Below are 18,910 nucleotides of genomic sequence, written 5' to 3'. Positions count from 1 at the left end.
TACCTGATATCTTCTCTAGCAATCTCTTAATATACATTTATATTTAAAGAGCAATCTAGTCTGATTCTCACGCCGGAGGGTGGTCACAAGGAGGAACCCCCCCCCCCCCTTCTCAGTGACAAGCTCACGGTGTCTGTTTTGCAGGTTATCAGAAGAACCATCTTTGCCAGGTCTAACCCCTCGTGGGAAACATCTATCTAACCCCCAGGTTACCCGTAATCTGCCCGGGGTCCGGTTAGTGTTTCTTCATTGGCGCCATCCGTGCATAAAGCTAGAACTTCATTTCTTTTCAGTTTTTTCAAACTTCTGGAAAGATGGTTAAAGAAACCCCAGTAACAACCCCAGCTACTGGAGGGAATACCGGCGACTACACAGTCTTTACAAACACTACCCCGGTTACCCAAGCCGGGGCAAGTGAAGTAAATTTTACGAACACTACCCCAGTTACCCAAGCTGGGGCAAGTGCAGTAAATAATCGCTCACTGGGATTCACCGATACCCAGTTAGAGAAACGAACAAGACTCCCCCGCCAAACACTCGATGAAGTTAAGGCATGGGCGGAGGCACGTCAGAAGGAATTCCAAGCTGAGTTGGACGAACGCTTGCGTTCCGTCCAACAGGCTGACGAATTCGAAGAATACTTGGACGATGACTCGGAGGAATCCGACACCGACGCGAACCCTCGCCATAGGGCAAAAGGGAAGCGTAAGGAAACAGACTCCCAACCGAGAAGGCGTTTTGGGGAAGCCTTCAAACCAAAAAACACAGGTGGAAATCCACGTGACTTCTCCAAAACATTCAGACCAACTGTGGCAAATGCAGGAACGTCCAAATTTGCAAGGGACATTGCGGAAGCAATCGCCCCAAAATGTGCCAAACAGATGTCCAACATCGGCACTTATGATGGTATATCTGATCCAGACGATCATTTGAACAGATTCATAGCGGGGGCAACCGTCAGCAATTGGACGGAACCTACGTGGTGTTACATGTTCCAAATGACGCTTGTTGGGCCAGCTAGAGCGTGGTTCGATCGTCTACCGATCAACCACATCTACGACTGGGCAGACTTCCAACAGAAGTTTAGCCAACACTTCAGCCAACAACGAAAGTATACCGAGGAGCAATGGACAATCCTCAAATGCATTAGAGAGGAAGATGAATCTTTGCCAGACTTCATCACTCGCTTCAACTCAAAGAAGCTAAGTCTGGGTAACATTAGCGAAGATCTTGTTCGCGCTGCTTTTATTCAGGGCGCAAACGACCCAGAACTCATCCGCACCTTAACGGGTAAAGATGGCATGTCATCCACATGGGATGCCATCATGACAGCAGCTAAACGCTTTACGGAAACGGAGAAGCAACTGGGTAGAGATCTCCTACAGAGCACAAACCTCTACACCCAGAAGACAAGAGAAGACAACGTCCTTACCGCCCGACTAAACAAAAAGCGGAAGCTAGGCATTTGGCAGTCAAGGGTAAACTTTGACACCTCATCCGGCTTGCAACATCGGTTAGGCGGAAGGGATAACGTACAGTCAAACAAGAACTCCAGATGGACGCCACTCACCAAAAGCGTCACCGAGATATTCGCCACTGAGGAGCTCCCATGGCCAAAGCCTCCAATAATCCGACATCGTCACAATGCTGATCGGAGCAAATACTGTGACTTTCACAGGACAAAAGGCCACAACACTGAAGAATGCATAGACGTAAAGGACATGGTCGAAGCATTTGTCAGAGATGGGACGCCCGCGCACCTTGTGGCGCAATGAACGCTGAACGGGCTGATGCGTGTAGAACCCCACTTGGGCAAAAAAAAAAATTGCAGCTTCAATGTTGGAGACTACATACTGCGCAAACAACGAGATCCCGAACCAGGTGCATATCGGCTCGATGGCACTCCCATCCCAACAACATGGAAGGGAGCTCAATTACACAGTTTGTATGTAGATCAATTCCAAATTTGTAAAGAAAAGGCCCAGAGCCACTTCTAATGGAAATGATTCTCCTTAGAACATCGACGCTGATGATTTTACATTTATACTTTATGAACTAACACTGATGCCGGTCTTCACCGCATACATAAGTGTGAAAGTCGTTGCATGGGGAAGGCGGCAAAACCCGCATAAACCCAAAAAACAGCAAACCTTCACGCAGGTCAGTCATAGGTAAGCTTTGGCCAACTAAAAGAAAGTGCTGGTCATAACCGCACAAATCATAAGAGGAAACCGAACCTATTGACAACCGCTCGTCGAACGGAAAACTTATTCAAAACAAAATTTCTAACAAAAGGATGAGGAAAACCTACACGCAGGTCAGATGTACGTAAAGTTTAGCCATCTTACTAAGTGCAAGTGACGGTCCTACCCGCACAATCACGAAAGAGGAAGCAAAACTTCAACCTATTATCTACCACGTTCAAAGGTTAACTTATCCTAAACACTTAGAAATTTCAAAAAAGATGAGGAAAACCTCCACGCAGGTCAGATGGTAAAGTTTAGTCATCCTACTAAGTGCAAGTGACGGTCCTACCCGCACAATCACGAAAGAGGAAGCAAAACTTCAACCTATTATCTACCACGTTCAAAGGTTAACTTATTCTAAACACTTGGAAAATTGCTAATTTAAACTAAGTATGCAAGTCGTATAACGTTTATAAAGCAAGGAATCCAATGAAAGTAGCGGTCTTACCTGCACAAAGATTTATATTTCACAATGATTCATTACAAGAATGGCCGGGTAACTACCCGCCAACAAGAAAATAAATCTATACAAGCTAAATATATCCTAGCAGTGGGAAGGGATCTTCAGGATCAAGCTTCAGGGCCACTTCCACTTGGACCAGCACCATCAGTAGAGCGTGGCAGTTCAAGGAAAGCTTTAAGGATAGCTAGTCCATCATCAGCAGCAGCAACTTGGTTCACCTTCTCCACCACCGGATGCGGGAAGGCGGCATACTGATTCACTGCTTGGTCATAAACAGCTTCAGTATCAACATTATACAAAGGGAAGTTGGAAGGCAGGATGCCTTTCTCAACAAACCCTAGACCAAGCAGGAAGCCGGCCTTTTCCCCATCCTCGTGAGAAGCGTTGAGGGCTGCGCTCATAGCATCGTCGTAAGACGTCTCCGTGAAGACTCGATGCACAACCTACAAAAAAGAAAATATACAAGTATCAGAACCTTTTCTATTTACAAAGAAAAGCGTAAAGACATGAAAAGCATACTTGAGACAACGCTTCTCGAAGAAGCCATTCCTTGGCAACCAGAGCCTCCTGGAGGGCAGCTTAAGCTTCGTTACGGGCGCGTTCGGCTTCACTTTTATTGAGGTTGGCAAGCAACACTTCTTTCGCCGCAGCCTCTTCGACGCCCTTTAGCTTCCGCTCAGTATGGTCAAGCACCCCCCTTTGGTCCAAGATCTCCTGGAGCTTTTTGGCGTCTTCCATCGCCAAGGCATCATGAGCCTGCTGGAGAGCCTCTAATTTGGCTTTAAGCTCTTCATTCTCCACGCGTAGAGGCTCAGCAACAGCTTCAGCCTTGGTGGCCCTTTCAGTTGCGTTCCTAGCAGTTTCCTTAGCTAGCCGAAGCAGTTCATTAACAGCTTGGGCAGCCTTGGAACGGGCCTCGAGACGGGCCTGAACCTCAACTTCAAGGGCCTTGAACGCCTTCTCCTTCTCCGCAGCTGCGGCTGAGAGCCTCCTATTCTCCTCCCGGACAGCCCGCGCCTGAGCTACTTCCTGAAGGCGAGCTGCTTTTAACTTGTCGTTTTCACGACAAAGCAGCTCGACGCGCGGCTGCATCCGGGCCAGGAGAACCCGAAGCTCATTGCTTAGCCTACCCTCCTGGTAGCTAGCCATGGCTTCCCCCAACGCACCACTGGGAGCAGCGTGACGAGCCCACTCCACGCACTCCACAGGTGTGCGAAGGGTTGTTCCTCGGCGAATGTTCCATCGTGGAACATACACTTCATTGGAATCCGATACTGCAAAAAACAAAAAGCAGTTAGGAAAAGATGATAAAAAAATATATAAAATAGGCCAAAAGAACCCTACGCACCTGTAGGGTCAATAACAGGCCGATAGCCGCCAAACCCATCACCTGAACCCAAGGGAAATCCATCCAAGAGGTCAGGAAGATGGGATGGAGGCAGAGGTTGGCGATAAGCCCCATGCATACCTGAAGGATCGGCCGTCGTTGCCGATGACGGAGGAGGCATGGTAAAGGCCGCAGCGGCCGCCGCGGTCGCCGCTGCGGAATCCGCAGCAAAAGTAACCGCCGGCTCGGTGAAAGATGCGGTAAAAATAGCACTCACAGCCGGCGGTGACGTCATCACAGCTGGAACAGTCGGCTCAACGGAGTGAGCAACTGAACCAGCGGAAGCAGGCGCAGGCGCAGCCGCCTGGGTCGTCGCCTCAGGTAGGCTGACCAAGCCTACCGTCATGGGCGGAGGGGTACTCCTCTGCGCTCCACCCTGGAATGCGTCAACATCCACGCCTGCACGAAGAAGATAAAGTATTAATGATGGAAAACTATGAAGTTAAAGAAAAGAAGTTTGTACTTACGGGTTTTCTTGAGCCTAAAAGTACGGACAGGCGGGGACGAACCCGATGGAGCCGGCCTCTTTGCGCCGCTCACCGTCGTCGTCCGGGGCTCTCCGGAGGTGACAGTCGCAGCCTCCGGAGCGGTGGTCTTATCACCACCGGGATTCCCCGCCACCTCTTTGCTCTCAGTCTCTGAATCAGACCGAGGCACCTGATCGGCAGTGGAGGCCACCTTCTCCTTCCCCTTCCCGCCGGCAGCCTTCTTCTTCCGCACCAACGGAGGACCATCTGCGGATTCCTCATCAGAACATAAGATTAGAGGAATTCCAGCAGAGGTTTCAACATTGAGGGGTCGACGGTTGAATAACGCCTTACCTGGCCGCCTGGCGCTAAGGATCTCGTGGCCTAACGGGTAGACCTCCACGAACCGATCCACCGTTTGTTCTAGGATGGGCAACTCGTTCTCGTCTAGAGCGCGAGTACCCATCCGAGCGGGACCGTCAGCCTCCCGCGGGTACAGGAGCGACTGCAAGTCGTTCCCCTCTGAAATAAAAGAAAAACAGTTAGAAGATATTCTAAATCAACAAAAAGAAGCAGAGCATACCGTAAGGAACAGAGTTCAAACCGTATTCGAGGACGATCGGGATCTTTCGCGCATCCGCATCCTTCCACACCCGGCTCATCCCGAGCATCACCATCCCGGACTCCGCAAAACGGTAAACCGGAGATTGGACTCGGGATATCTTCGAAAACCATTCCGCCTCCTCGTAGTTGGAGGCGTGAAGGCTGGGAAGTGCTTGCCCATTCTTGAACTTCATGGCAAGGGGGATGGCGCGAGCAGAGATGTAGAAGAACTCCCGCTTCCACGAGCGAAGACTGCGCTCGGTTGCGCAAATCTTCAAACCCTTGATCCGGGTTATCAGGGTATACCACCCCTGGATGCACCTCCAAGAGTAGAAGGTCATCAGGCGATCAACATAGGGCTCAATGCCCAGAATCCGGCACACCCACTCGAAGTGGCGAATCTTGGCGATCGCCATCGGGTGCACCTCGGTCAAGTGAACACCGTGCCTCTCAAGGACACGGTAAACAAACTTTGTCAATGGGAACCTAAGATTCCCATAGACAAAGAATGCAGCATATACCCCGATCTTGCCTCTGGGGGCATCATACACCGTCTGATGGAGTTCAGGAAACTCAGGCTCGAGGGACTCGAGCATGAACTTCCTGACGATGTACTGGTACAGATCGACAGGCAGAGCACACTGGCACTCGCCAGCAGTACTCTTGTCATCGGCTGTAGATTCAAGATCACGAGAAGACATCTTGCAGATGAAAGAAGAAAACGATTTCAAGGGAATGACTCGACTGAAAAGATGAGTATTCGCCGGAAATCGTTAAAGATGAAGAGAAAAGTGAAAAGTGTGGATTACAAAGAACCCTCTCCCCCTTTATATACTAATCGCAATTAATGCGATGAATTTAATGCGGAGGATAGAGAAATCGAAGGTGCAATGAAACTATGACACGTGGCAAAAAGCAAGCTGGCAACAGCTGTTGAAAGGACGCGTACCATTAATTTCGCGGCCACGCGCCCGAAAAATCGGGCCCACGCGCCTGAAAAAGCGTCTGGAATGACCATGTACTGTCACGTCGCTATAACTTCCTGCACGTCCTGACACAGTCAGAAGAAACCGACGCACGACGTTTCAGAGGTTTGGACTGTTCTTATCTTCTCACCAACTCTTCGAATTTCAAAATTCAAAAAGATTCAAAAGTAAGCGGGAAAATACCCCTTACCTTGGCAACCAAGTAACCATAAGACGGGTGCGGGTACAGTGTTAAGGCAAAACCCTTCACATACTTAGCACCTTCAGGGAATTGAAGCCAAGAATACCTCGGCAACCAAGTAACTATAAGACGGGTGCGGGTACAGTGTTAAGGCAAAACCCTTCACATACCTAGCACCCGCAGGGAATTCACGCCAGGAATACCTTGGAAGTAAAGTAACCGTAAGACGAGCGCGGGTACAGTGTCACGGCAAAACCCTTCACATACCTAGCGCTCCGCTGGGAATTGAAACCAAGAAGGATCTTCTGGGCAATGCTTGCGGAAACGGAAATAACATCCCCGCATAGCGGGAACGTCGAGAACTACATTGTTTGAAGCTCCAGGATGGAATTGGTGGTTTTAACATAATTGATCACTATGTTCAAAACTACCAAAACCCCATGGAGAATCCACACAAGTGGGACTCAACGCTCCTGACTTGCGAGGAGGTTACAGACCTACCCGCATCATACCCAAAGATCAAGCAGGAAAGTCGGGAATTTCTGCAAGTGACAAGGACTTCCGCGGGAAGAATCCCCATGGAAAACCTTAAAACTAAACCCTTTTCAAAACCCTTTGCTTAAGTCCAAAAGTTCACCTCACTTTATTAAACATTCATGAGAAGAACATTGGACTGGGGGGACTTGAAGAGGTAGGTCCCAGCAGAGCCCAGTTGGACCCGCAAGACTCATCTTGAAGAGGGACGTCTGCGCAGAAACCAACTGGAGCCGCATGACCCACCATGCTCAGAGACGTGACGTCCTTACGCGCAGTACGCAAGCTGTTCCCGCAGGAAATGCCTCCCAATGGTGAAGTACTCTGCCTGTTCCCGCAGCTGCGGATACAAGCCATCAGGGAAGGCCACCCGCGCAGCATGGCTACACGCACAAGGCACTTAGCTCTCAATCACTCAGTGTCACCTGAAGGAATGAGCAAAGCCGGGAACAATCCCGCACAAAGGCGGGAGGGGGAATACTCCCGCCCAAAAGCCAGTCCGTACGATACAGGAAGATCTTTTATACTGTACCTGACGAGGTATGGGCAAAAGATCTGACTAAAGATACGACAGCTTATTGACACAGTATGGCGAGCAGCATGCTCCTGTACTGTGTCATTATTAGCCGCTGCATACTCACCAACTCCTGTCATACCACGTGCATAGCCGGCAGTTGGTGAAAAAGGAATAGTACACAGCAGGCCTGGTCACTGTCAGCCGCTGCCTACCCACCAACTACCAGCAGGGCACGTGCGTAGGCCACAGTTGGTAGAACAGGAATACTATTGCAGCCGGCCACACCTCCTTGGAAACCTACCTTCGGCTATAAATACCCCAAATGGTATGATCATCTTATCACATCACATTATCATATTATACCTGATATCTGCTCTAGCAATCTTTTAATATACATTTATATTTAAAGAGCAATCTAGTCTGATTCTCACGCCGGAGGGTGGTCACAAGGAGGAACCCCCCCCTTCTTAGTGACAAGCTCACGGTGTCTGTTTTGCAGGTTATCAGAAGAACCATCTTTGCCGGGTCTAACCCCTCGTGGGAAACATCTATCTAACCCCCAGGTTACCCGTAATCTGCCCGGGGTCCGGTTAGTGTTTCTTCAGTTATCATACCTGGTTTCATATTCACTGTGTACCAAACCATGCAAATGGGCATTCTGCAGCAACTTTAAGAATTTGGCTTAAAACAATTGCTGAATCTTTTTGAGTAACAGTTATCTTTTCTGTAATATGAAGCTGTTTGACTTTTGTGGGAAAAAAGAATAGCATTTGACTTCAAGATTGATAAAAGCTAAAAATTTTTGCCAAATATATCTTTCCAGCAATATGAAGCTGTTTGACTTTTGTGGGTAAAAAGAATAGCATTTGGCTTCAAGATTGATAAAAGCTAAAAAACTTATGCCAAATTTTTAATACCTTAATTATATTTTACAAGAATTTATACTAATATTCCCAAACATTGCCAAATTTAATTGTACTTTCCGCCAGTTAATTGATTGCGATTCCATCGACGGCATCACATCACATCGCTAATAACTGTAGTAGCCATCTATACAGCACAAGAAAACGAAAATACCATTTGATTGAAGGTTGTGAAAAGCCGGTTGCCACTGCGTCCCCACGCCTTTTGATTTGTAAACTGCGACTTCAAATTGTGTTGGTGACAAAGAGAGATGATGAGTCTTCAAAGCCTCCACCTCACAGCTACCCTAAGTTAAACGACCCGACCCTAAAAAAGTAAGGAGTAATAACATGAAAAAAGTGTCTCGCCATGTAATTGAATTTCCAAAGATCAATTATGCATCAATTCATAAACAAGAAGCCTTGCCTCATCATGAACAAAGTGATTACAATCGGATATTGAATAGTACTCAACAGATCTATCTCAGTTTGCAAACGACAACATTAATACTCATATAATCAAATTCATGATTACAAAGTATTAATCACAAATAAACTATGACCTAAAACTCTTTAAAGGCATCTCGACTACCACCATCCAATATTTTAACCATGACATAGGCTCCTGCAATGGCAACCTAAAAAGACATTAATGTAACATTCGTTATTTTTCAAACCCGAAAACTTGACCCGTTTGGAATTTTTCGGTTTCATTTATATATATATATATATATATATATATATATATATATTATATTGTTAATTATTAATCTCAAGTTTCATTTAAAGTATTTTATAGTTGTCGACTTTTATGGAGTTCATTAAACCGACCCAATTTATCCTTTCAATGTATTCTTGATCATCGTCTATCATTAATATAATATTCTCGATAATTCACGGTTATTGTTCGAACCTTCAATATTTAAAGTTATTATTTAATCGATTCACAAGCTATACGGATTTAACGCAAAAATATTCAAGAAACATGGATTCAATTACAATTATAACACAATCCAAAGTACTTGAAATATAAAGTAAACTATGTTTTTAGTATTTGATAGTTAAAGGTTTAAATTGTATTTATATTTAAATATGTTTTTAATAAGAACTAGAAACATGAGGGGCCTAAAGTGAAAAATCAATTTAACTTATAATATCGTAATAACACAACCCGTCAGCCCCCCCCCCCCCCCCTCACCCGTTTTTCCGGCTGCCGGAGCTCCGGTGGCCGTGACATCCTCCGACGACTATAAAACAGTCCCTGGACCCTCGTTTGACCCATCTAATTACGGTAATGACTTTAGACGACCTTAACAAATGATAATCAGTATTCTAATTATATTATAACATCCATAATCCTGTCAATTAACCCGCGATAATCGCCGGATTACGGCCAAAGCAATTAACGCTCATTAACGTGTATACGCTCCAAATTTTAGTATAAATAGGACTTAATCGATCGTTTAAACTCATTCACAACAATAAATTATACTAATACGCACTCTGAATCATAGATAGCCGTCCTTCACCATTTTTTCCGACGAGTCTCCTTCACGGCCAAAACAAGATCAATCGCAAGTAAGTTATATATGTTTATGAACCATCTTTCCATGGTTAATAAAAACCCTAACTTAGTTTTAACGTACCTGGAACGGATTAGTGAATTGGTAACCTAGGGTTTTCTAAAGAAGAAGATGAACCTGAATAACTATATTTATTTTTTTTCTTTCTGTATAATAACCAAATCAAGTAACTAGTCTGGTGGTTAAACACTTGTTATAACGAGCAGCAGTCCTGGGTTCGAACCAGAGTACGTTAAACATATCAATTTTTGATTTTTTTTTTCTTTTTAATCTTTTCTTATATATTAACAGTCCAATAATCATAATAAATCAAATAAACTTATTTCTTGAATTAAATAAATTTTTATAAATTAAGAATAAAATATATTTTACTTTTTCCCATCTAAAAACCCAATTTTCATAATCGTGAACCCGCTAATTTATATTAGTTTCGTTAACCTTTATTGTAAACTCTTTTGTTTCAATTCGTTAACTTATATTTCGTCAAACGTAAACCGTTAACTTTAAAATTCGTTAAATTGTTAAAAATGAGTTTATAAATTCCGATGCATTTAATTCACTATCATTAAAATTCAATAAACTTTTGATTCGTTAGCTTATATTTCATTAAACCTTAGTTCGTTAATCTTATTCCTTTAACTTTAATTCAATAACATCGTTATAATTATTCAAGATAAACTTTCCATTTGAAACCGTGCATTGTACTATCATAACTTTCGTATTAGCGTTAAAGTGATAACATTAAAATAATTTAAACTGTAAAATTATCATTAAGCCTAAAACTAATATTGAATTAATTCACGCCTTAAAATAATACAAGCTAAATAAAACAATATATATATTTCCAATAAAATTAGACAATAACTAATTTTAATAATCCCGTTAGATTAGTCGTTAAATTTCGTATTTGTTCTTATAGTTCGTACGGATCGTTCGCTTCGGTTCTTTTGACGCTTTCGGTATATTTTGTTCCTCCGCTTCAATTTCTAAGGTGAGTTTCTCACCACCCCTTTTTAAACGTTTTCGTATTTTGGGGTAGCATATGTATCTTATTACAAATTCAATGTATTACGATTTCTCTTACAAACTACAATTCACTATATGGACTTGTGTGTTACTTGATTACTTGCTTGAATTTACTTGCATGTGGTAGCCTCAATAAGTATGATCATACGCTCCCCTTTGCACTCAGGTCCATTTGCATCGAGTGGAAAAGTGCCTCATTATCCGAGTACGTTGGTTGTTACCAACTGGAAAGGACCTTACTTGCGCGATTACCCGAGTACGTTGGTTGATACCAACTAGAAAGGACTTACTTGCTCGTTTATCACTTGTCCATGAATTGTATGATTTTTACGTATTATATCAAACTGTGGAAATCTCACCAGCTATGTTCATAGCTGACTTTATTTTAAACATATGTTACAGGTGTAAAGATACGAGGATGAAAGTTAGAAAACACATAGCATGCCTATAGGATATTCAAAGAACAACTTATCATTTGTTTATTTATTTGTTACAACTTGTACTATTTGATAAACTTGTGTTACATGAAGATTTAAATGAAATAATGTTATTATGGTCACCTAATAGTGTGACGTGTGTTTGAGCAATCTGTACGTCACACTCGGGCGTTTCCGTTTTAGCCGGGGTGTTACAATTAGCATCAGCTCAAAGAATTACCTCGCCAACATTAAAAGCAAAGCTCACTCACTGTTACACACTTATACTGTAACAAAAAAAATGCAATGCTGAATCAGAACATATCATAGCACACAAAACAATTGTTGAATGAATATAGGCATACATCAATTGTAAACACACACACACACACTAAGTCAATGTAATTCCCAATCAGAAGGAAAACAACTCACCTGTCCATATACATAAAACATCTCCATTCTGGTACAAACTAATAGCCACGAACCGATTGAGATTTTAAATTGTACCAGGAGAGTGGTGAGGGAGATGGAGAATGGTGGGTGATGGTGGAGAGGGAGAGGCACTCGCGGTTTTAACAATGTTAGGGTTTAGATGAAACTGAGTGAACGAATGAGTTTATTTAACGTCAATTAAAGAGGAACGGAGCAATGGATGAATGAGCAATCAATAAAGGTAACGTACCGTCGCCGGAAACTGAAATTGAAGTCGCCGGCAGCAAAGTGTAGAGTGTATAAGATGGCCGCAAGTGAAAGGGTAATTAATTTAGGGGCGTATGATAGAGAGAGAAAGTGGTAAACGAAAGAATGCCTCTCTGTTTTATAATGTAATATAGATATAAATATAGATTATCCAGATGTTAAGTTTCGTTAAATCTATTAATATGTATAATAATAATAATAATAATAAACTAAAAAATGATGCATTAGTCATTTAGTCAATTTCACATTAATTATGAAAGTAATAATATTTGAATACAAATTCTAGCAAAATCTGGTTCTCGTCTTCTCCAAATGAACAACAATAAAATAATATAAAAACTAGAATCATTCTTCATTTCAAATCCAAATATGTGTTGTGTGATTACAACTTCAAATCAATAGTATGCACTTATGTTCAGAATCAAAACGAGGTGAGTGGCTAACAAATTACCTCAATTAGTTCTTGATTTAGATGAATGGCAGAGCTCGCCGGAGTTCATACACGGCGACGGCGGTGGATAAAACGACAACAAAATGAACGGTTTAGTGAAAGGGAAAGGGTTGTTACTCTGGTGTGTTCGAAGGGGAGTGGGAGTTGGTTAATATAATGACAACGGCGCGTGCTCCTAATATGGCAACTCCGTGATTTATGTTCGATGAAATTGGGTATTAAAGACGTGGATTGAAGCTTCCAAAACGGTCGTGTGAGACTAGTCAAAGATTTGCGCGTCAAACCGCGTAATTGATTTTTTTGTGGCTTCGGTCATTAGTTAGTGATAGAAACTAGCCGGAATCGGCGCCGGAGTTATCGGAGCGAAGAAGGTGACAGATTTATTGATATTATTAAATCAAGTTTCCCATATATGCAATATTGGCCCTCTCACTTTAATTTGACTCTATATTTAAAAACTTCTTTTATGTTTATAAATGAACTTTAAATACTAAACTAATATCTATAAAATAAATTTGCAAAAATTACAAATAGAGATTACACAATTTAGATGCCTTGAAGCGAACATTAAATTTTCAAAGGCTTTCTTGATCTAGTGATAGATCGGGTCACAAAAATGGTTCGGGTTTCGGGTTTGAAAAATAACGAATGTTACAAAACCCGATTTATGTTCCATAAAACCGCTCAAACATACCAGGTACAAATACCGGGCTGCTCATCGAAATCCGGTTCAAACCGGTTTTTAAAACACTATTTACAATCGGGTTCGGTCGAACCCGGTATTTTTCGGTTTTATATGTAATCTATATAAGCATAACCCAATTGACAATCATAAACATAATATCTAAATACAAATTAAATTAAATAAAAAGCCAAAAACATAGACAGTTGGGTTTCTTATCTATCAAGTATAGACGTTGAGTATCACATCCTGGCTCCTTCCTCGTCAATCACCCCAGTTACCCAGTTCGCCTCCTTCACTTCAGTGTCCTTCGCCTAATACAGGCATTTAATGTTTTATGTTTACCGACTTACTCCTGAATAGTTTTGTTGTTGAATACTTAAAAAGAAGCAAAGATTCATATTATGTAGAGACATAAATATCGAGTATTCCAATGTTTTTTTTAATCCATAAAAATATTCATATAATATTATAAAATATTCACATTATATTATTATATAGGGCCATAGCCCATAATCTATTTGTATTTCTTTGTGTAGACGTTAGCTACTCAATTTAATTAAAAGATTCTTTAAATGGGTCAACAACGGTCAAACGATTATTTGTTTGATTGCTTAAAATGTTTAAGGTTTCAATCGATCATTCGATCAGTGCCTCACGAGTATTTGTTATAAATAGTTCTTTTTAAAAGTTGCGATTGAAGATGTTATGAATCGTTTTCAAAACATGAAAACACGTAGGGAACAATTACAAAAAGTAATATCTTTTTCATTTAATACAACTTTGTATTTTATTGAATGCTGACGACGTACTTTGCTATGATGGTGATATTGCATTTTATTTGTTTGATCGAATAACCGACCCGACCCATTTAAGCTCGAAAACTAGATGTCGGAAAAAAATTGAGCACTGAAAAATCCCAAACCCAAAAGAAAAAATTTCTGGCTCCGCCACTAACCCCTTGTTGGGCTCGAACCTGTGATTAAAACCCTAATTCGTCACTTCACCCATATGTCTGTCGAATTAGCTCGAGTGAAAATCAAACTTGTATCTCAACTAAGAAGACATGCCTCATGCTACGGAACCAAATTCCCTTTACTTTGAATGATAAATAACATAATAAAAATATATCTTAGTTTCATGTTTTTAATAAAATCTATATACATAAAATAAAATCTATATACATAAATATAAATATAATTTTTTCACTTGTCATCTTTGTCTTAAAACTCATCCATTTTAATAAATATTAGAAGGGTGTCTACGTGATGCAGCGGCTATTTGAACATAGACCTTGATAATCACGTAATAGTTATGGGCATTCATGGTTTGGCACAACACAAATAAGTATATGGGTCGAGTAAATGTTAAAATTAATAATGTCACAAATATAGGATTTATTTTATTTTAGAGAATAATGTACAAGTATGTAATGATTCATCAAACTAGTTAATTTAAGGTTAAAATTTGAATTATTATGTGTTACGATTAAAAAGATAAATGTGTTAAATTTGTATTTAAATTATGAAAGTGAAAATGTAATGTGATTATTGAAGTTTATTGAATACCTTAAGTTAGTTGTAATATTTGGAGGTCTTGTTTGTATTTTTATGAGAAAAAATAAGTGAGCGTTGGATGCTTTTAACCAATTTTATATTATGATTGCAAATTTAGATTGTACACTCATGCTTTGTTGACTTGTACATTATAAATGACAGCTCGGTATTGAATGAATTTTTTATCAAAACGTTGAAAAAAATGAGCCCGTCACAACGATAAATTTCTTTATTTTTTTATATAGTATACTTCAAAATACAGAAGAAAATAAAAAAGTAATAAAGTTGTCAAGTAGAGGTTAAAGATGAGAGGGCAAATTTTTAACTAATATTTAAATTAACAAAACTTTAGTATAGAGGATGGACAATGTTGTAAGTGTATTTCAATAAATTGAAACACATGTGAGATTTAATGATTGAATGACCATTTTTCTCCTATTGAAGGTTCTACCATGTGCTTGGTAGATTGTAAATTACTTAATCATAAGTGTCTTAATTTGTCCCCATCTCCTATATTATATATAGTATAGATATAGATAATATCTCACATATTAGTTATCATCCATGATCATTCAAATTGAACATATTTTATTGTGTAATATATATATATATATATATATATATATATATATATATATATAGGGTAATGATCCTAAGAGAACTCTTGACAAATTGAGAATTTTGAGAACCATTTTGGACCACTAAAAAATATTTAAAAAATTATAAAACAAAAATTATTTAAAGAAGTAAAAAAACCAAAATTCTTATATTTCATTCTGGTTTCATTAAAAAAAACCGAATTTTTTTTATTCGTGTTATACCTATACACATATGTATACTTTCATTTAATCTCTAGTGTACGTAATGCACACATATGTACATTATCATTTACCTTAAATTATACATATGTGTATGAAAAAAAACATATGTGTACATATATGTATAATTTAGCTGAATCGAGAAAATTTCTTTTTTTTTCGTTTTTTTTATTCATACTATACCTATACACATATGTTACTTTCATTTAATCTCTAGTTTACGTAATGTACACATATGTACATTATCATTTACCTTAAATTATACATATGTGTATAAAAAAACACATGTGTACATATATGTACATATTATACATATATGTATAATTTAGCTAAACCGAGAAATTTTGTTTTTTTGGTTTTTTTAGAAATCGGGACGATAAATAAGAATTTTGGTTTTTTTTTTACTTCTTTTAATTTTGTGTTTTTTTTTGTTTTATGATTTTCCTTATTTTTGGATTTTTTGTGGTCCAAAATGGTTTACATAGTTCTCAATTCCCAAAAATTTCTCACATAATCCTATCTTTTATATATATATATATATATCATGTGCCATATAAAAAATTGATACAATTACAAACTTAGCGCTTGACATCTCCCTTAAGAAACAAGATTGGGTACTAAGGTTTAAAAGTTGCAAATTTGAGTACTAAGATTTTAATTTTGTAACAATATTAGGTACTAACTTTAATTTCTGTTAAAAGTTAACGGAATTCGAGTCAACTCGCAGACGCAACGCTCGGGTTTACCAATCTTAGGTTTCAACGCTTGGATTTTAACAACGCCTGATTTTTCCTGACCAAATAAACATCGTTTTAAATATTTTAATTTTTTTGTATGTTAATCTTTTTATATGTTAATTCAATAATTTATAATTTGGGTTTTATTAAGGTACCTTTACCAACGTATGAATACCCACCTAATGCGCGTCAACTCGCTGCTGTAACACAATGTCTGGTTTATCGGCCGAATAAATATTATTTTAAATATGATAATATTGTCATTACACATTCTCACTAATTTATTTGGCATATTTGTGTTTAGGAATGTATTTGAATTTCACGTTCTTATTAGCATGATAGCTAGTGATTTACCCGTGCGTTAGGCAACAAATTCGATAGGTAAAACTCAGTCGTTGTAGTTGTAACACCCCGGCTTTAAGTAGAATACGCCCGGGTGTAACGTACAAATAACTCATAAGCTCGTAACACTATTAACAGAGACAATATAATTATTTTATTTCATAACATTAGCAAGTACACAAATAGTTTTGATAATAAGACAAATACCACTGCATCGTAATAAAACACATATTGCTCTTTAAAGGCTCCCGCCTAAAAGAATGTTTTTCGGCTACCCTCATCCACAATACGTTCCCAACAAAAGGAGATCCTATCCGCGAGGGAAAATAGCGTTCCCAATGTTATCACATGAGAAAAATAATGGACTGGGGGGGACTTGAAGATGTAGGGTACCAAACCCACCCAAGCGTCAAAGCGTACCTTTAGGCGTTGTGTTACATCCTATCAGACGCCAAACATTCCCTGACACCTCGGGAAGCATAGCGCCAGAAATCTTCCAATGTATTGAAAAGGAAACATCTTACTGAAAGGGACATCCAGCCAATAAGAAAATGACAACACATGGTCAATAGTACCACATAGTACAAACATCGCCATCAGTCAATTGCTTTATCTACCAACATTTTAGACGCACGTGGGAACTCTTTGATTGGTGGAATTCCTGAAATGGCAGGCGATCCATACCTTTGCTCCTCCAATCCGGCTATAAATATCACTCAAACCTCAATGGTAAGGGGATCAGAACTTTTAAGCGAGAACACTTACCAGTGCTCCGCGATAAGTTGTATTTTACTCAGTCTCCCATACTGATTCTCACGTCGGATGGTGGCTACGAGAAGACCCCCTCCCCCGTCTCCTTCTCGTAACGAGCTCACGGTGTTTTTTTTGCAGGTGCTTACACTCAGATTAGCCGGATTAGATCTAACCCCCGTGGGAAACGCCTGATCTCAATCTAAGGACTAAGTAATTAGACCAAGGGTTGAATTAGTGTTTCTTCAGAGTTCTATCTAAAATAAATAGAAAAAGGGGCTACGTTAGAAAAAGTCTGTCTAGCGTGGGCATGAATAGATATTTTGAAGGATGACAATATCAATAATGTTTTTTTCTTTTAATATTTGCTAAGTTTTATTTGATCATTCTATTTTTTATTATGTGATGTTTTATTATTACTGTTATTAGGTAACACGCAAACAGCAAACCCTCGGTGCTTTTGGGAGGCGCGTTTCGAATTGTGTTCACACCATAAGGAATCACAAAGAATATTGCACCCACAATCAAATTAACTCGAGTGAAGGGATTTGAGACAGAAGTTGATGAGTTTTAATGTCCTCTACAACAATCTCTGCTGTCGAAAGAGAATTGGTACAAGGGAAGTCGGTCCTTTCAACACCGCAAGTGACCAACAGTGTTGGGTGAAAGGCACATCGGTTGTCCATAAGGTGGCATTGAGAATAGCTAAATTAAGTTTCATCCCTTCTTTATCTTTTTTTTTTAAGTAAAATGGAATTTCATTTATGAAATGCATTTTTTGGTATGGTCATATTTTATTAACGAAATCTAGGTTCGTATTTATTTGGCATAATGGTTTTATTTTTCGGCTTTTAAAAGTATTCTATAAATATTATTTAGTTTTATAAGTTCGATAATTAGGACAAAAGTTTTGCAATATGATCAAGACACCTCACCTCTTATATCGATAGTGAGAAAGGCAATAGAAACAAGAGTGTTTGCTGTATTGACACTACATTCTATAAATGCTCGGTAGCTTTTCCTTGTGATTTCCAATTTCAATTTGCAATTGAAAGTATACAAGTCAAAGTTTTGCATCAAACCCAATTTCTAGCATTTCAAGATTTCCAACATCAACTAATGCTATTCACTTGAATTGCCATTAGTTTTTTTCTAACGTTTTGTAAATGCTAAAAATATTAATCATGTTACGAGTCTAAACTAGTTAGCTAAGACGAGTCCATGGAGCATTTTGTCAAGCTCGGCTTCTTACCTACGTTTACTAACGTTAAAAGTCACAATTCAAAATGAAACAACAAATCCCACCAAGCAAAACATATGCGTCGTACATAGGGGCATTTTGACAGCACCAATGAAACTTCTTTAGAGAGCCACAAATCACTATATAACAAAAAAAAAAAGACCTTTTACGGTCCGCCTGAATCAGTTTGATCAATCAATGTACCACCCTTACGGCTAACACCCCCCCCCCTCCCCTTTAATATTACTTCCAACATAACGCTAGGTCATATGCACTTCAATGTCGACCATATAAAATTTACTTTTACCGACAAAACCAATTACT

The 18,910-nt window shown here is 39.7% G+C and overlaps 1 pseudogene; it reads right to left on the bottom strand.

The window, feature by feature from the left end:
• LOC143615252 (ethylene-responsive transcription factor ERF070-like) overlaps window positions 1-18,910 on the bottom strand; it is a 28,159-nt pseudogene that overhangs the window by 8,452 nt on the left and 797 nt on the right.

This window comes from Bidens hawaiensis, unplaced genomic scaffold (assembly GCF_021521415.1).
Source record: "Bidens hawaiensis isolate Kalapana, Puna unplaced genomic scaffold, B.hawaiensis_p1.1 tig00002306_1, whole genome shotgun sequence".
NCBI lineage: Eukaryota > Viridiplantae > Streptophyta > Magnoliopsida > Asterales > Asteraceae > Bidens > Bidens hawaiensis.
The sequence above is the reverse complement of the archived record's forward strand: the minus strand, read 5'-3'. Positions and strand labels throughout refer to the sequence as shown.